The following is a 19,790-nucleotide window of genomic DNA, read 5'->3' on the forward strand; positions in this document are numbered from 1 at the left end:
ATGATATGCGGTTTGTATCCGGAGTGGTACACTATTATTTATGAGCACACACACACACACTGGCACTATGCGCCGCTAATTAGTTTGAATATGGCGCGCACAGAATACACACTTAATGATATGCGGTTTGTATCCAGAGTGGTACACTAAAATTTATGAGTACACATACACACAAGAGCTACGCGCCACTTATAAGTTTGAATATGGCGCGCACAGAATACACACTGAATGATATGCGGTTTGTATCCGGAGTGGTACACTAATATTTATAAATACACACACACACTGGCACTATGCGCCGCTTATTGGTTTGAATATGGCGCTCACAGAATACACACTGAATGATATGCGGTTTGTATCCGGAGTGGTACACTATTATTCATGAGCACACACACACTGGCACTATGCGCTGCTTATTAGTTTGAATATGGCGCACACAGAATACACACTTAATTTTATGCAGTTTGTATCCGGAGTGGTACACTAATATACATGAGCACACATACACACACTGGCACTACGCGCCGCTTATTAGTTTGAATATGGCGCGCACATAATACACACTTAATGATATGCAGTTTGTATCCGGAGTGGTACACTATTATTCATGAGCACACATACACACACTGGCACTATGCGCCGCTTATTAGTTTGAATATGGCGCGCACAGAATACACACTTAATGATATGCGGTTTGTATCCAGAGTGGTACACTAAAATTTATGAGTACACATACACACAAGAGCTACGCGCCACTTATAAGTTTGAATATGGCGCGCACAGAATACACACTGAATGATATGCGGTTTGTATCCGGAGTGGTACACTAATATTTATAAATACACACACACACTGGCACTATGCGCCGCTTATTGGTTTGAATATGGCGCGCACAGAATACACACTGAATGATATGCGGTTTGTATCCGGAGTGGTACACTATTATTCATGAGCACACACACACTGGCACTACGCGCCGCTTATTGGTTTGAATATGGCGTGCACAGAATACACACTTAATGATATGCGGTTTGTATCCGGAGTGGTACACAAATATTTATGAGCACACACACACACTGGCACTACGCGCCGCTTATAAGTTTGAATATGGCGTGCACAGAATACACACTTAATGATATGCGGTTTGTATCCGGAGTGGTACACAATTATTCATGAGCATACATACACACTGGCACTACGCGCCGCTTATTAGTTTGAATATGGCGCGCACAGAATACACACTTAATGATATGCGGTTTGTATCCGGAGTGGTACACTTTTATTTATGAGCACACACACGCACACTTACACTACGCGCTGCTTATAATTTTCAATATGACGCGCACAGAATACACACTTAATGATATGCAGTTTGTATCCGGAGTGGTACACAATTATTCATGAGCACACATACACACACTGGCACTACGCGCCGCTTATTAGTTTGAATATGGCGCGCACAGAATACACACTGAATGATATGCGGTTTGTATCCAGAGTGGTACACTAATATTCATGAGCACACACACACACTGGCACTACGCGCCGCTTATTAGTTGAATATGGCGTGCACAGAATACACACTTAATGATATGCAGTTTGTATCCGGAGTGGTACACAAATATTTATGAGCACACATTCACACACTGGCACTACGCGCCGCTTATTGGTTTGAAAATGGCGCGTACAGAATACACACTGAATGATATGCGGTTTGTATCCGGAGTGGTACACTATTATTCATTAGCACACATACACACTAGCACTATGCGCCGCTTATTGGTTTAAATATGGCGTGCACAGAATACACACTTAATGATATGCAGTTTGTATCCGGAGTGGTACACTATTATTCATGAGCACGGACACACACACTAGCGCTACGCGCTGCTTATTAGTTTGAATATGGCGCGCACAGAATACACACTCAATGATATGCAGTTTGTATCCGGAGTGGTACACTATTATTCATGAGCACGGACACACACACTAGCGCTACGCGCTGCTTATTAGTTTGAATATGGCGCGCACAGAATACACACTTAATGATACGCAGTTTGTATCCGGAGTGGTACACAATTATTCATGAGCACACACACACACACTGGCACTACGCGCCGCTTATTGGTTTGAATATGGCGCGCACAGAATACACACTTAATGATATGCAGTTTGTATCCGGAGTGGTACACTATTATTCATGAGCACGGACACACACACTAGCGCTACGCGCTGCTTATTAGTTTGAATATGGCGCGCACAGAATACACACTCAATGATATGCGGTTTGTATCCGGAGTGGTACACCAATATTTATGAGCACACACTGGCACTACGCGCCGCTTATTGGTTTGAATATGGCGCGCACAGAATACACACTTAATGATATGCGGTTTGTATCCGGAGTGGTACACTAATATTTATGAGTACACATACACACTAGAGCTACGCGCCGCTTATTAGTTTGAATATGGCGCGCACAGAATACACACTTAATGATACGCAGTTTGTATCCGGAGTGGTACACAATTATTCATGAGCACACACACACACACTGGCACTACGCGCCGCTTATTAGTTTGAATATGGCGCGCACAGAATACACACTTAATGATATGCGGTTTGTATCCGGAGTGGTACACTAATATTTATGAGTACACATACACACTAGAGCTACGCGACGCTTATAAGTTTGAATATGGCGCGCACATAATACACACTTAATGATATGCAGTTTGTATCCGGAGTGATACACTAATATACATGAGCACACATACACACACTGGCACTACGCGCCGCTTATTAGTTTGAATATGGCGTGCACAGAATACACAATGAATGATATGCGGTTTGTATCCGGAGTGGTACGCTATTATTCATGAGCACACACACACTGGCACTACGCGCCGCTTATTGGTTTGAATATGGCGTGCACAGAATACACAATGAATGATATGCGGTTTATATCCGGAGTGGTACACCAATATTTATGAGCACACACACACACTGGCACTACGCGCCGCTTATTAGTTTGAATATAGCGCGCACAGAATACACACTTAATTATATGCGGTTTGTATCCGGAGTGGTACACTATTATTCATGAGCACACACACACTGGCACTACGCGCCGCTTATTAGTTTGAATATGGCGCGCACAGAATACACACTTAATGATATGCAGTTTGTATCCGGAGTGATACACTAATATACATGAGCACACATACACACACTGGCACTACGCGCCGCTTATTAGTTTGAATATGGCGTGCACAGAATACACAATGAATGATATGCGGTTTGTATCCGGAGTGGTACATAATTATTCATGAGCACACATACACACTAGCACTATGCGCCGCTTCTTAGTTTGAATATGGCGCGCACAGAATACACACTGAATGATATGCGGTTTGTATCCAGAGTGGTACACTAATATTCATGAGCACACACACACACTGGCACTACGCGCCGCTTATTAGTTTGAATATAGCGCGCACAGAATACACACTTAATTATATGCGGTTTGTATCCGGAGTGGTACACTATTATTCATGAGCACACACACACTGGCACTACGCGCCGCTTATAAGTTTGAATATGGCGCGCACATAATACACACTTAATGATATGCAGTTTGTATCCGGAGTGATACACTAATATACATGAGCACACATACACACACTGGCACTACGCGCCGCTTATTAGTTTGAATATAGCGCTCACAGAATACACACTTAATTATATGCAGTTTGTATCCGCAGTGGTACACTATTATTTATGAGCACACACACACACTGGCACTACGCGCTGCTTATAAGTTTCAATATGGCGCACACAGAATACACACTTAATTTCATGCAGTTTGTATCCGGAGTGGTACACTAATATACATGAGCACACATACACACACTGGCACTACGCGCCGCTTATTAGTTTGAATATGGCGCGCACAGAATACACACTTAATGATATGCGGTTTGTATCCGGAGTGGTACACTATTATTTATGAGTACACACACACACTGGCACTACGCGCCGCTTATTGGTTTGAATATGGCGCGCACAGAATACACACTGAATGATATGCGGTTTGTATCCGGAGTGGTACACTAATATTTATGAGCACACATACACACTAGCGCTACGCGTCGCTTGTAAGTTTGAATATGGCTTGCACAGAATACACACTTGATGATATGCGGTTTGTATCCGGAGTGGTACACTAATATACATGAGCACACATACACACACTGGCACTACGCGCCGCTTATTAGTTTGAATTTGGCGCGCACAGAATACACACTTAATGATATGCGGTTTGTATCCGGAGTAGTACACTATTATTCATGAGCACACACACACACTGGCACTACGTGCCGCTTATTAGTTTGAATATGGCGCGCACAGAATACACACTTAATGATATGCGGTTTGTATCCGGAGTGGTACACTATTATTTATGAGCACACACACACACTGGCACTACGCGCCGCTTATTGGTTTGAATATGGCGTGCACAGAATATACACTGAATGATATGCGGTTTGTATCCGGAGTGGTACACTATCATTCATGAGCATACACACACACACACACTGGCACTACGCGCCGCTTATTAGTTTGAATATGGCGCGCACAGAATACACACTTAATGATAGGCGGTTTGTATCCGGAGTGGTACACTATTATTTATGAGCACACATACCCACTAGCGCTACGCGCCGCTTGTAAGTTTGAATTTGGCGCGCACAGAATACACACTTAATGATATGCAGTTTGTATCCGGAGTGGTACACTATTATTCATGAGCACACATACACACACTGGCACTATGCGCCGCTTATTAGTTTGAATATGGCGCGCACAGAATACACACTTAATGATATGCGGTTTGTATCCGGAGTGGTACACTAATATTTATGAGCACACACACACACTGGCACTACGCGCCGCTTATTGGTTTGAATATGGCGCGCACAGAATACACACTGAATGATATGCGGTTTGTATCCGGAGTGGTACACTATTATTCATGAGCACACACACACTGGCACTACGCGCCGCTTATTGGTTTGAATATGGCGTGCACAGAATACACACTGAATGATATGCGGTTTGTATCCGGAGTGGTACACTATTATTTATGAGCACACACACACACACTGGCACTATGCGCCGCTAATTAGTTTGAATATGGCGCGCACAGAATACACACTTAATGATATGCGGTTTGTATCCAGAGTGGTACACTAAAATTTATGAGTACACATACACACAAGAGCTACGCGCCACTTATAAGTTTGAATATGGCGCGCACAGAATACACACTGAATGATATGCGGTTTGTATCCGGAGTGGTACACTAATATTTATGAGTACACACACACACTGGCACTACGCGCCGCTTATTGGTTTGAATATGGCGCGCACAGAATACACACTGAATGATATGCGGTTTGTATCCGGAGTGGTACACTATTATTCATGAGCACACACACACTGGCACTACGCGCCGCTTATTGGTTTGAATATGGCGTGCACAGAATACACACTGAATGATATGCGGTTTGTATCCGGAGTGGTACACTATTATTTATGAGCACACACACACACACTGGCACTATGCGCCGCTAATTAGTTTGAATATGGCGCGCACAGAATACACACTTAATGATATGCGGTTTGTATCCAGAGTGGTACACTAAAATTTATGAGTACACATACACACAAGAGCTACGCGCCACTTATAAGTTTGAATATGGCGCGCACAGAATACACACTGAATGATATGCGGTTTGTATCCGGAGTGGTACACTAATATTTATAAATACACACACACACTGGCACTATGCGCCGCTTATTGGTTTGAATATGGCGCGCACAGAATACACACTGAATGATATGCGGTTTGTATCCGGAGTGGTACACTATTATTCATGAGCACACACACACTGGCACTATGCGCTGCTTATTAGTTTGAATATGGCGCACACAGAATACACACTTAATTTTATGCAGTTTGTATCCGGAGTGGTACACTAATATACATGAGCACACATACACACACTGGCACTACGCGCCGCTTATTAGTTTGAATATGGCGCGCACATAATACACACTTAATGATATGCAGTTTGTATCCGGAGTGGTACACTATTATTCATGAGCACACATACACACACTGGCACTATGCGCCGCTTATTAGTTTGAATATGGCGCGCACAGAATACACACTTAATGATATGCGGTTTGTATCCAGAGTGGTACACTAAAATTTATGAGTACACATACACACAAGAGCTACGCGCCACTTATAAGTTTGAATATGGCGCGCACAGAATACACACTGAATGATATGCGGTTTGTATCCGGAGTGGTACACTAATATTTATAAATACACACACACACTGGCACTATGCGCCGCTTATTGGTTTGAATATGGCGCGCACAGAATACACACTGAATGATATGCGGTTTGTATCCGGAGTGGTACACTATTATTCATGAGCACACACACACTGGCACTACGCGCCGCTTATTGGTTTGAATATGGCGCGCACAGAATACACACTGAATGATATGCGGTTTGTATCCGGAGTGGTACACAAATATTTATGAGCACACACACACACTGGCACTACGCGCCGCTTATAAGTTTGAATATGGCGTGCACAGAATACACACTTAATGATATGCGGTTTGTATCCGGAGTGGTACACAATTATTCATGAGCATACATACACACTGGCACTACGCGCCGCTTATTAGTTTGAATATGGCGCGCACAGAATACACACTTAATGATATGCGGTTTGTATCCGGAGTGGTACACTATTATTCATGAGCACACACACACTGGCACTACGCGCCGCTGATTAGTTTGAATATGGCGTGCACAGAATACACACTTAATGATATGCGGTTTGTATCCGGAGTGGTACACAAATATTTATGGGCACACACACACACTGGCACTACGCGCCGCTTATTGGTTTGAATATAGCGTGCACAGAATACACACTGAATGATATGCGGTTTGTATCCGGAGTGGTACACTAATATACATGAGCACACATACACACACTGGCACTACGCGCCGCTTATTGGTTTTAATTTGGCGCGCACAGAATACACACTTAATGATATGCGGTTTGTATCCGGAGTGGTACACAATTATTTATGAGCACACGCACGCACACTTACACTACGCGCTGCTTATAATTTTCAATATGACACGCACAGAATACACACTGAATGATATGCGGTTTGTATCCGGAGTGGTACACTTTTATTCATGAGCACACATTCACACTGGCACTACGCGCAGCTTATAAGTTTGAATATGGCGTGCACAGAATACACACTTAATGAAATGCAGTTTGTATCCGGAGTGGTACACTAATTTTTCTGAGTACACATACACACTAGCGCTACGCGCCGCTTATTAGTTTGAATATGGCGTGCACAGAATACACAATGAATGATATGCGGTTTGTATCCGGAGTGGTACACTAATATTTATGAGCACACACACACACTGGCACTACGCGCCGCTTATTAGTTTGAATATGGCGTGCACAGAATACACACTTAATGATATGCAGTTTGTATCCGGAGTGGTACACAAATATTTATGAGCACACATTCACACACTGGCACTACGCGCCGCTTATTAGTTTGAATATGGCGTGCACAGAATACACACTGAATGATATGCGGTTTGTATCCGGAGTGGTACACTAATATTTATGAGCACACATACACACTAGCGCTACGGGCCGCTTATAAGTTTGAATATGGCGCGCACAGAATACACACTTAATGATATGCGGTTTGTATCCGGAGTGGTACACTTTTATTTATGAGCACACACACGCACACTTACACTACGCGCTGCTTATAATTTTCAATATGACGCGCACAGAATACACACTTAATGATATGCAGTTTGTATCCGGAGTGGTACACAATTATTCATGAGCACACATACACACACTGGCACTACGCGCCGCTTATTAGTTTGAATATGGCGCGCACAGAATACACACTGAATGATATGCGGTTTGTATCCAGAGTGGTACACTAATATTCATGAGCACACACACACACTGGCACTACGCGCCGCTTATTAGTTGAATATGGCGTGCACAGAATACACACTTAATGATATGCAGTTTGTATCCGGAGTGGTACACAAATATTTATGAGCACACATTCACACACTGGCACTACGCGCCGCTTATTGGTTTGAAAATGGCGCGTACAGAATACACACTGAATGATATGCGGTTTGTATCCGGAGTGGTACACTATTATTCATTAGCACACATACACACTAGCACTATGCGCCGCTTATTAGTTTGAATATGGCGCGCACAGAATACACACTTAATGATATGCAGTTTGTATCCGGAGTGGTACACTATTATTCATGAGCACACATACACACTAGCACTATGCGCCGCTTATTAGTTTGAATATGGCGCGCACAGAATACACACTTAATGATATGCAGTTTGTATCCGGAGTGGTACACAATTATTCATGAGCACGCATACACACTAGCACTATGCGCCGCTTCTTAGTTTGAATATGGCGCGCACAGAATACACACTAAATGATATGCGGTTTGTATCCGGAGTGGTACACAATTATTCATGAGCACACATACACACTGGCACTACGCGCCGCTTATTAGTTTGAATATGGCGCGCACAGAATACACACTAAATGATATGCGGTTTGTATCCGGAGTGGTACACAATTATTCATGAGCACACATACATACTGGCACTACGCGCCGCTTATAATTTTCAATATGACGCGCACAGAATACACACTTAATGATATGCGGTTTGTATCCGGAGCGGTACACTAATATTTATGAGCACACACACGCACACTTACACTACGCGCTGCTTGTAATTTCCAATAAGGCGCGCACAGAATACACACTTAATGATATGCGGTTTGTATCCGGAGTGGTACACTATTATTCATGGGCACACTCACACTGGCACTACGCGCCGCTTATTGGTTTTCATTTGGCGCGCACAGAATACACACTGAATGATATGCGGTTTGTATCCGGAGTGGTACACAATTATTCATGAGCACACATACACACTAGCACTATGCGCCGCTTCTTAGTTTGAATATGGCGCGCACAGAATACACACTCAATGATATGCAGTTTGTATCCGGAGTGGTACACTATTATTCATGAGCAGACATACACACTAGCACTGTAATATTCTGTATCAGGTTGCAATTGTTAGAGCAGCGGTGCAGAAGGATTAATTATCACTCGCGAGGTCAATTCGTCAAAAAATAAAGCATTAGTTTCGGATGATCACTGGGAGCCATCAGGGCTCCAGGTAACGAGTGGACACGATGAATTAATTTAACATATTTGTGTTGTTTGTGCGAATTACGATAAGACTTGAACGGCTCCACTGAACCGTGTCACTGTGCGTACTGTGTGTAACTGAGCAGCCCTCGGTCTCATCTTACATCTTTATTTATACGATTCATTTCCTTTTAGTTAGATTTGGTTTTACTTTACTTTCTATTTTGTGTCAATTATGCTGAATGTCAAGTTTTGTGTTTACATATGGTTGTGCTTATTATGTAAGGTCAGTTCTGGGTTCTGACGCTTACGCGGTGTTTTGTTTCCTACGCTTACGGTTCTGTTTGTACACACGAGGTACGGTGTCTCCTATTTCATTATTTATTAACTGTTGGTTGCTATTATGCAATGCTGTGTTTTTACGCTTTACCCACTTGAAGCGTTTTGTGCTGGGTAAGGTTTTTTCGCACCTCCGGGGTTGTGTGTCGCTTGTGTGTTTTAAGTGTTTTTGGATAAGGGTTTTTCTGCTGACTTACAATTCCTGACGTAAGGTTATTTATGTGGTTTGGGTTGTGTTGGTATCTTGAGTGGTTGGAATTTGGTCTTTTTGTGTGTTGTGTTGTGTTGACAATTTTGTGTTTATTAAGTGTAATAAGAAATGTGTGTGAACTGATTGAAAACAGTATAGCATGTGCATGTGCATGCTACACCTCCCCCCTTTAATAGAATAACGTAATGAATTACAATGATTGAAGTTATTCTCCTGTGTACTTAATTAATCTATTTTTGTGTACTGTAGAGATTTTCTTTGTTGTATTATTTTGTATTACGCAATTAGGCCCTTGGTCACTTACTACTGTGAAAGGTCCAATGTAGACTGGATCTAATTTTTTCCTATTTTCATTTTCCAAATATACCTGATCTCCTAAGTTTATAATAAGTGGTACTGTATCTTTATTTAAGGTTTGCTGTCTTTTAATTTTTGCTTTTATCAAATTTTCTCTGGCAATTTCGTTTGATTTTTGGAGTTTATATTTCATTTCGAAATAATATTGGTCAATATTATAAACTGGTTCAATTTTTGTTTTAAATATATCTTGTGGTAAATTCGCTTTTCTACCAAATACTAGTTCGTATGGTGTGTAGTTTGTGTCTGAGTGTTCTGTTGTATTGTAAACAAATTCGTAAAATTTTGTCCAATCGTCCCAGTCATCATGATGTTCGTTTGTATAGCTTCTTAGGTATTCGTTTAGACATCTATGATTTCTCTCTAATGATCCTATTGTCTGCGGGTGGTAAGCTGTGCTAAAAGTTTGTTTGATTTTTAAAATTTCTGAGATTTTGTGTAATATTTCATTGTTATATTCTAGTCCTTGATCTGATTTTAATTCTATAAATGTTCCGAATGTAAGGATGAAGTTTTCTACCAATGCCTTGGCTATAGTGTTTGCTTCTTTGTTATGGATAGGTATTACTACGATATATTTCGTTAAGTCACATTGTATGGTTATTGCATACCTGTTGTTTTTGTTAGTTTTTGTTAGAGGTCCTACTGTGTCGATTGAAATTATGTTAAATGGTTTTGTCGGTGTTGTAGTTACAACTGTTTTTTCTTTAGTATGTCTAGTCGTCTTATTAACTATGCATGCTTTACAATTTCGTACGTATTTCTTGATATCATCTTTCATATTTTTCCATTTATATTTTTCCCTTATTTTCTGGTACAGTCTGTACTGGCCTATATGTCCTCCCGAAGGGGTCATATGATAATCTGAAATTATTCTCAGCCTATCTTTTTCTGTTGTTATCCATCTAGTTGGAGTAAACAGGATTATTTCAAACTTGGTAATGGCTCTGTTGGCTATTTCCTTAATAGTTTGTTGGGAATATTCTTCGAATAAATGATCTTCTTCTGACCATGCTAGCTTATTTCTTCCATATTGTTTCGCGATTTTGCACATTTCTAGAAGAGCAAACTCTAATGCTTGACTTCCATTTACATCATTTCTCAAAAGAAATTTTCCTAGTGCTTTACTGTATGAATGGTTGTATATTATGAATTCAACGTTGTTCTTAATTCTCTGCGTACCTATTTTTAGTACCTTTCTCACTTCTAAAGGTCTATCTGTTTTCCACATCGCGGGGTGATCAGTCCCTGTTGTTGCGATTGGTTCGTCTTTGTTTATATCAGTTTTCTCGTTATTTTTCTTAACCATGGCTCTTGTATTAACCATTATAATCGTTTTGGATTTTGGTATTGATGCTTTTAGGTCATCTGAGTTAAGGATTATTCTTGATAGTGCGTCTGCTGCAACATTAGCTTTACCTGCTAAATATTCTATTTCAAAGTCAAATTCTTCTAAATCTAGTCTCATTCTAGTAAGCTTAGAAGTAGGATTTTTCATACCAAATAAGTATGCTAATGGTCTATGATCTGTTCTAACTATAAATTTTTGTCCATATACATAAGGTTTAAAATAATTAATTGCCCAATGTATAGCTGTAAGCTCTTTCTCGATAATTGGCTTATTCTTTTCCCCTGGTGTAAAACTTTTACTCGCAAATGCGACTGGCAAATCGTTTCCATCTGTTATTTGTGATAACACTGCACCACATGCCATATCCGATGCATCTGTCGTAATAATGAATTGTTTTTTAAAATCTGGATATTGTAAAATTGTGGGTGAGAGTAAGCTTTGTTTCAATGTATCAAAAGCTGCTTGACATTCTGAAGTCCATGCAAACTTAACGTCTTTCTTAATCAAATTATTAATAGGTTTAGCTATCTTAGCAAAATTCTGTACAAATTTACGATAATAATTACAAAATGCGACAAAACGTCTTGCTTCATCAGCATTAGTAGGAATCGGGAATTTTTTAATTGTGTCAAACTTCACGTCGTCCGGATAAATTCCTTTATCTGTTATTTTATGACCTAAGTACGTTACTTCTGTTTTGAAGAAACAACATTTTTCTGCATTTAGTTTAAGGTTATATTTTCTTAGCCTATCAAAAACTTTACCTAAATTACTGATATGATGCCGTGCACTGCATCCAGTAACTATAATATCATCTATATATACAAATGCTAGCTCTGGTGTTAAACCAGCCATAGCGATAGCCATCATTCTTTGAAAGCTGTTTGGGCTAATGTTGAGTCCAAATGGCATTCTTGTAAACTGATAGTGGCCTGTAGGTGTCGAAAAAGCTGTGTATTTTCTCGAATTTTTATCAAGTTTGATTTGATGAAACCCTGACATCAAATCCAATGTGCTGAAATATTTGGCTCTTCCTAGCTGATCTAGTATCGTGTCTATGCGAGGTAAAGGGAATTTGTCTGGTAAAATTTTCTTGTTCAATTGCCGAAAATCCACTACTAAACGCCATTTCTTTTTTCCTTCACCTGACTTCTTCGGTACTAATAGTATCGGTGAATTATATGATGAAACAGAATGTTCTATAATGTTATTTTTCAACATCTTTTCTACCTGTGATTGCATTTCCTCTGTTTGTGAATGTATTTGTTTATAATTTGGTATATAAGAAGGAATATTATCTTTTAATGAAATTTCCTGGGTATAAAAATTGTTAGTAGAGACCGGTTCATCTTCTAAACAAAATATATCCGAGAATTTTGTGATAAGATTTTCTAACTCTTCTCTTGCTATTTGTGGAATATTTTCTATATGGATTTTGTTATGAATTTTCTGAATTCGTTCCTTAGATGTGTCAAGTTTCTTCTGTAATTGCTCATACTCTCTTAATGGTTCAACTTCTGGTGTATAAGATTTTATGTTAAAAGAAACATCTTTATCTGTGGTATTAATGAATTTGATATACTGATTACGTTTTGAGACTATTGTGTTTCCGCAAAATACCCCTGGTTGGATTTCTTGTGATAAGATGATTGAATCTTCTGTCAAGTTTGGTATACTTATTTTTCGTACTACTTCACTTCGTTTTGGTAAAATATAATTTCCGTTTACATTGTCTTCTATTGGGTGTGAAATCAATCCGTTATCAGATGAGAAGTATATCATCCAATTAACATAATCAACAATACATCTGTGCTTTATAAAGTCTTTTCCTAATAGTCCGTCGGAAAAAATGGATTCTACATCTTCTATTATATGAAATTCGTGCATAATGGAATAATCGCCAAAGTGAATTGTTGTCATAGCAGTACCTAAAGTCTCTGATTCATGATCACTAGAGCTTATCAAGGTTAATTTTTTTGATGTATTGATTTTACAACCTGGTTTTAATTTACTAGCTTTAAGTACGGATACGGTTGCTCCGGTATCTATGATGAGTGTGCTATAGATTTCCTTTGTAATTTCTATTTTTACTTTAACAAAATTATCTGCATCAGGATTTATGGTTAGTATTGGGTATTTTCCGATGCTTGAGGTTGCCCTAAAAAATTATTCTGTTCTTCGGCTGTTACTGTGTTATGAATAGGCGCTCGATTATTTTGCAAATTGCTATTATTTCTCTGATTGGATTGTACGTACTGATTTCTGTTGGAATTATTTTGTCGATTTGCGTGCTGATTTCTAGTGTTGTTAAAGTTGTTATTTCTGTAGTTATTATTGTTTCGGTTATTGTTATGTCCATATCTTGCGGGTGGGAACCTGGGTGGGTTTTGTGTCTGATACCTATTATTATTATTATTTGAGAATCTATTGTAATTGTTCCTTCCCTGGTAGTTGTTACCATACCCTCTATTGTTCCTAGTAGCGTTTGAATATAAAATTTTTGTCTGTTCATTCTTTCCTTTTTTCGTTCTGTTTTCTAGTTCCAATTTTACTGCTTGTTCTATTGCTTCATGCAGGGTTTCGAATTTGCTTGATCTCATTATTACTTTGGTTTCGCCATCCTTAAGTCCATAACTCAATGCGCTAATTCCAGACTTAGTTGCTTTTTTCCTGGCTACTTCTGGTGTTATTTCTTCCGCTATGTATGCTTCTTCAAGTTGCTGCGTTAGTTTTTCTATAATGCATCCGAAATCTTCTATTGTTCCTGTCTGTTTCGTATTATCCATTTTGGATACTACTATTTCTGGTGTTACCTTTATGCTGCATCTATCTTGTAGTTTGTTAACAATATCTTCTATTGAGTTTGGGGCTTCTCCTACAACAATTCGCGCTTTACCTGTCAGACGTCCTAATACTAGCTCTATTATTGTTTCCCTATTCTCCGGCTTCACTATTTTCTTTAATACATTTAAATTTGACACCACACCTTTTAAATCTTTCTCATTACCATCATACTTTGATATGAGAGAAGTGGTGATTTTAATTAGTTCTATAATGTCAGCCATTTTGTCAGATTTAGTTTCTATCGTTATGTCGAACTGGTTTTCTGATAATGTTGTATTTAATTGTATTTAATTGTTGAATCTGGATGTCTTTCGAAATGTATTTTAATGCACTTATTTATTTCGTAATATAGGTGTCTACTTTTTTTAACTAAGGTTGTTAATATTTCGTCTTTAATGGATGATTCGTGCTTTCGTAGAAGCTCTTGTATTTCGTCATATAATTCCTTAGTGTTATTTCTTAGTGTGGATAACGCGCAGAGCCTATAGCATTTGTTTAGCTGTCTAACCTGATCATACGTCCTATCTAGTATTTCTATTTTTTCTAAAAGCTTTTGCATATTTATGCAGCTTCATCCGTAAAAATTGCATGTGTACGGTACCTTTTTAAATACATTTGTTGTTGTTGCTGCTCACGGTGCTGCGTTGTTCCCGGTGCTCGGTGAACTGCTGTCCCTTGGCCCAGGGATCTCTTCTTTCACCTGTCTGTCCGACAGTGAGCAACCGTCCATTCTTGCCTTATTCTTCTCGTCTTCCGCGTTGGGAACGGCTGTTCCAAACCATACCGCTGGTCACAGTGTTTTTACACGTTGAGGTAGGTTCTCATACGCGCATAATTGTTTTTCATAATCGCGGTCAATAGCTGCATTGGTGAGCTTACGGTACTTTCCCACAGCCTTTACCTATTTTTGTGGGTCAAATAGCATATCACCGTTTTCGTATATCATTCATTCACTGTTCTCGATTCAATGTTAACGTTGCTACTTTGGTAGCGTAAGCACTTTTAAAGCGTGTTTTTGCGCTTGGTTACGAAGGTGTTTGTAACAAGTTTTCGCTATTTTAACAATGCACAGGGTGATTAGCAGCCCTAAAATAATGTTTAGTTTTAAATCCTGAGTCAGATGATATTCTGTATGAATATTCTGAGTTTGAACTATTGTGAGATCATGGTCTCCTTTTATATTTGTTTCAGGTTTTGCAGCCTTGCCTCCCATTTTGAAAATGATTGGTTTTCACTCGTAGTTCACTATTGTTGGTAATTAATCACTTTCGAAGTCATTTCAGAAGCACTTGCGATTTTTATAAAACGTTTCCACTTTGCACTTTTTGTCCGTGTTTGAGGTTTCATTCGTCACTTTTTTTTTTGCACATCCGAAGATTGCAGTTTAAAAGTCACGGTCGCCATGTAATATTCTGTATCAGGTTGCAATTGTTAGAGCAGCGGTGCAGAAGGATTAAACATCACTCGCGAGGTCAATTCGTCAAAAAACAAAGCATTAGTTTCGGATGATCACTGGGAGCCATCAGGGCTCCAGGTAACGAGTGGACACGATGAATTAATTTAACATATTTGTGTTGTTTGTGCGAATTACGATAAGACTTGAACGGCTCCACTGAACCGTGTCACTGTGCGTACTGTGTGTAACTGAGCAGCCCTCGGTCTCATCTTACATCTTTATTTATACGATTCATTTCCTTTTAGTTAGATTTGGTTTTACTTTACTTTCTATTTTGTGTCAATTATGCTGAATGTCAAGTTTTGTGTTTACATATGGTTGTGCTTATTATGTAAGGTCAGTTCTGGGTTCTGACGCTTACGCGGTGTTTTGTTTCCTACGCTTACGGTTCTGTTTGTACACACGAGGTACGGTGTCTCCTATTTCATTATTTATTAACTGTTGGTTGCTATTATGCAATGCTGTGTTTTTACGCTTTACCCACTTGAAGCGTTTTGTGCTGGGTAAGGTTTTTTCGCACCTCCGGGGTTGTGTGTCGCTTGTGTGTTTTAAGTGTTTTTGGATAAGGGTTTTTCTGCTGACTTACAATTCCTGACGTAAGGTTATTTATGTGGTTTGGGTTGTGTTGGTATCTTGAGTGGTTGGAATTTGGTCTTTTTGTGTGTTGTGTTGTGTTGACAATTTTGTGTTTATTAAGTGTAATAAGAAATGTGTGTGAACTGATTGAAAACAGTATAGCATGTGCATGTGCATGCTACAGCACTATGCGCCGCTTCTTAGTTTGAATATGGCGCGCACAGAATACACACTTAATGATATGCAGTTTGTATCCGGAGTGGTACACTAATATTTATGAGTACACATACACTAGCGCTACGCGCCGCTTATAAGTTTGAATATGGCGCGCACAGAATACACACTTAATGATATGCAGTTTGTATCCGGAGTGGTACACTATTATTTATGAGCACACACACACACTGGCACTACGCGCCGCTTATAAGTTTGAATATGGCGCGCACAGAATACACACTGAATGATATGCGGTTTGTATCCGGAGTGGTACACTAATATTTATGAGGACACACACACACTGGCACTACGCGCCGCTTATTAGTTTGAATATGGCGCGCACAGAATACACACTTAATGAAATGCGGTTTGTATCCGGAGTGGTACACTATTATTCATGAGCAAACACACACACACACACTGGCACTACGCGCCGCTTATTGGTTTGAATATGGCGTGCACAGAATACACACTTAATGATATGCAGTTTTTATCCGGAGTGGTACACTATTATTCATGAGCACACACACACTGGCACTACGTGCCGCTTATTGGTTTTAATTTGGCGCGCACAGAATACACACTTAATGATATGCGGTTTGTATCCGGAGTGGTACACTAATATTCATGAGCATACACACACTGGCACTACGCGCCGCTTATTGGTTTGAATATGGCGCGCACAGAATACACACTTAATGATATGCGGTTTGTATCCGGAGTGGTACACTATTATTTATGAGCACACACACACACTGGCACTACGCGCCGCTTATTGGTTTGAATATGGCGCGCACAGAATACACACTTAATGAAATGCGGTTTGTATCCGGAGTGGTACACTATTATTCATGAGCAAACACACACACACACACTGGCACTACGTGCCGCTTATTAGTTTGAATATGGCGTGCACAGAATACACACTTAATGATATGCAGTTTTTATCCGGAGTGGTACACTAATATACATGAGCACACACACACTGGCACTACGTGCCGCTTATTGGTTTTAATTTGGCGCGCACAGAATTCACACTTAATGATATGCGGTTTGTATCCGGAGTGGTACACTAATATTCATGAGCACACACACACACTGGCACTACGCGCCGCTTATTGGTTTTAATTTGGCGCGCACAGAATACACACTTAATGATATGCGGTTTGTATCCGGAGTGGTACACTAATATTCATGAGCATACACACACTGGCACTACGCGCCGCTTATTGGTTTGAATATGGCGCGCACAGAATACACACTTAATGATATGCGGTTTGTATCCGGAGTGGTACACTATTATTTATGAGCACACACACACACTGGCACTACGCGCCGCTTATTGGTTTGAATATGGCGTGCACAGAATACACACTTAATGATATGCGGTTTGTATCCGGAGTGGTACACTATTATACATGAGCACACACACACACTGGCACTACGCGCCGCTTATAAGTTTGAATATGGCGTGCACAGAATACACACTTAATGATATGCGGTTTGTATCCGGAGTGGTACACTATTATACATGAGCACACACACACTGGCACTACGCGCCGCTTATTAGTTTGAATATGGCGTGCACAGAATACACACTTAATGATATGCGGTTTGTATCCGGAGTGGTACACTAATATTTATGAGGACACACACACACACTGGCACTACGCGCCGCTTGTAAGTTTGAATATGGCGCGCACAGAATACACACTTAATGATATGCAGTTTGTATCCGGAGTGGTACACTATTATTCATGAGCACACACACACTGGCACTACGCGCCGCTTATAAATTTGAATATGGCGTGCACAGAATACACACTGAATGATATGCGGTTTGTATCCGGAGTGGTACACTAATATTTATGAGCACACACACACTGGCACTACGCGCCGCTTATTGGTTTGAATATGGCGTGCACAGAATACACACTTAATGATATGCGGTTTGTATCCAGAGTGGTACACTATTATTCATGAGCACACACACACACTGGCACTACGCGCCGCTTATTGGTTTTAATTTGGGGCGCACAGAATACACACTTAATGATATGCGGTTTGTATCCGGAGTGGTACACTATTATTCATGAGCACACACACACACTGGCACTATGCGCCGCTGATAAGTTTGAATATGGCGCGCACAGAATACACACTTAATGATATGCGGTTTGTATCCGGAGTGGTACACTAATATTTATGAGGACACACACACACACTGGCACTACGCGCCGCTGATTAGTTTGAATATGGCGCGCACAGAATACACACTTAATGATATGCGGTTTGTATCCGGAGTGGTACACTATTATTCATGAGCACACACACACACTGGCACTATGCGCCGCTTATAAATTTGAATATGGCGTGCACAGAATACACACTGAATGATATGCGGTTTGTATCCGGAGTGGTACACTAATATTTATGAGGACACACACACACACTGGCACTTCGCGCCGCTTATTGGTTTTAATTTGGCGCGCACAGAATACACACTTAATGATATGCGGTTTGTATCCGGAGTGGTACACTATTATTTATGAGCACACACACACACTGGCACTATGCGCCGCTGATAAGTTTGAATATGGCGCGCACAGAATACACACTCAATGATATGCGGTTTGTATCCGGAGTGGTACACTATTATTCATGAGCACACACACACACTGGCACTACGCGCCGCTAATTGGTTTGAATATGGCGCGCACAGAATACACACTTAATGATATGCGGTTTGTATCCGGAGTGGTACACCAATATTTATGAGCACACACACACTGGCACTACGCGCCGCTTATTGGTTTGAATATGGCGCGCACAGAATACACACTTAATGATATGCGGTTTGTATCCGGAGTGGTACACCAATATTTATGAGCACACACACACTGGCACTACGCGCCGCTTGTAAGTTTGAATATGGCGCGCACAGAATACACACTTAATGATATGCGGTTTGTATCCGGAGTGGTACACCAATATTCATGAGCACACACACACTGGCACTACGCGCCGCTTATTGGTTTGAATATGGCGCGCACAGAATACACACTTAATGATATGCGGTTTGTATCCG

This window comes from Anopheles gambiae (assembly GCF_943734735.2).
Source record: "Anopheles gambiae chromosome X unlocalized genomic scaffold, idAnoGambNW_F1_1 X_unloc_1, whole genome shotgun sequence".
NCBI classification, from domain to species: domain Eukaryota; kingdom Metazoa; phylum Arthropoda; class Insecta; order Diptera; family Culicidae; genus Anopheles; species Anopheles gambiae.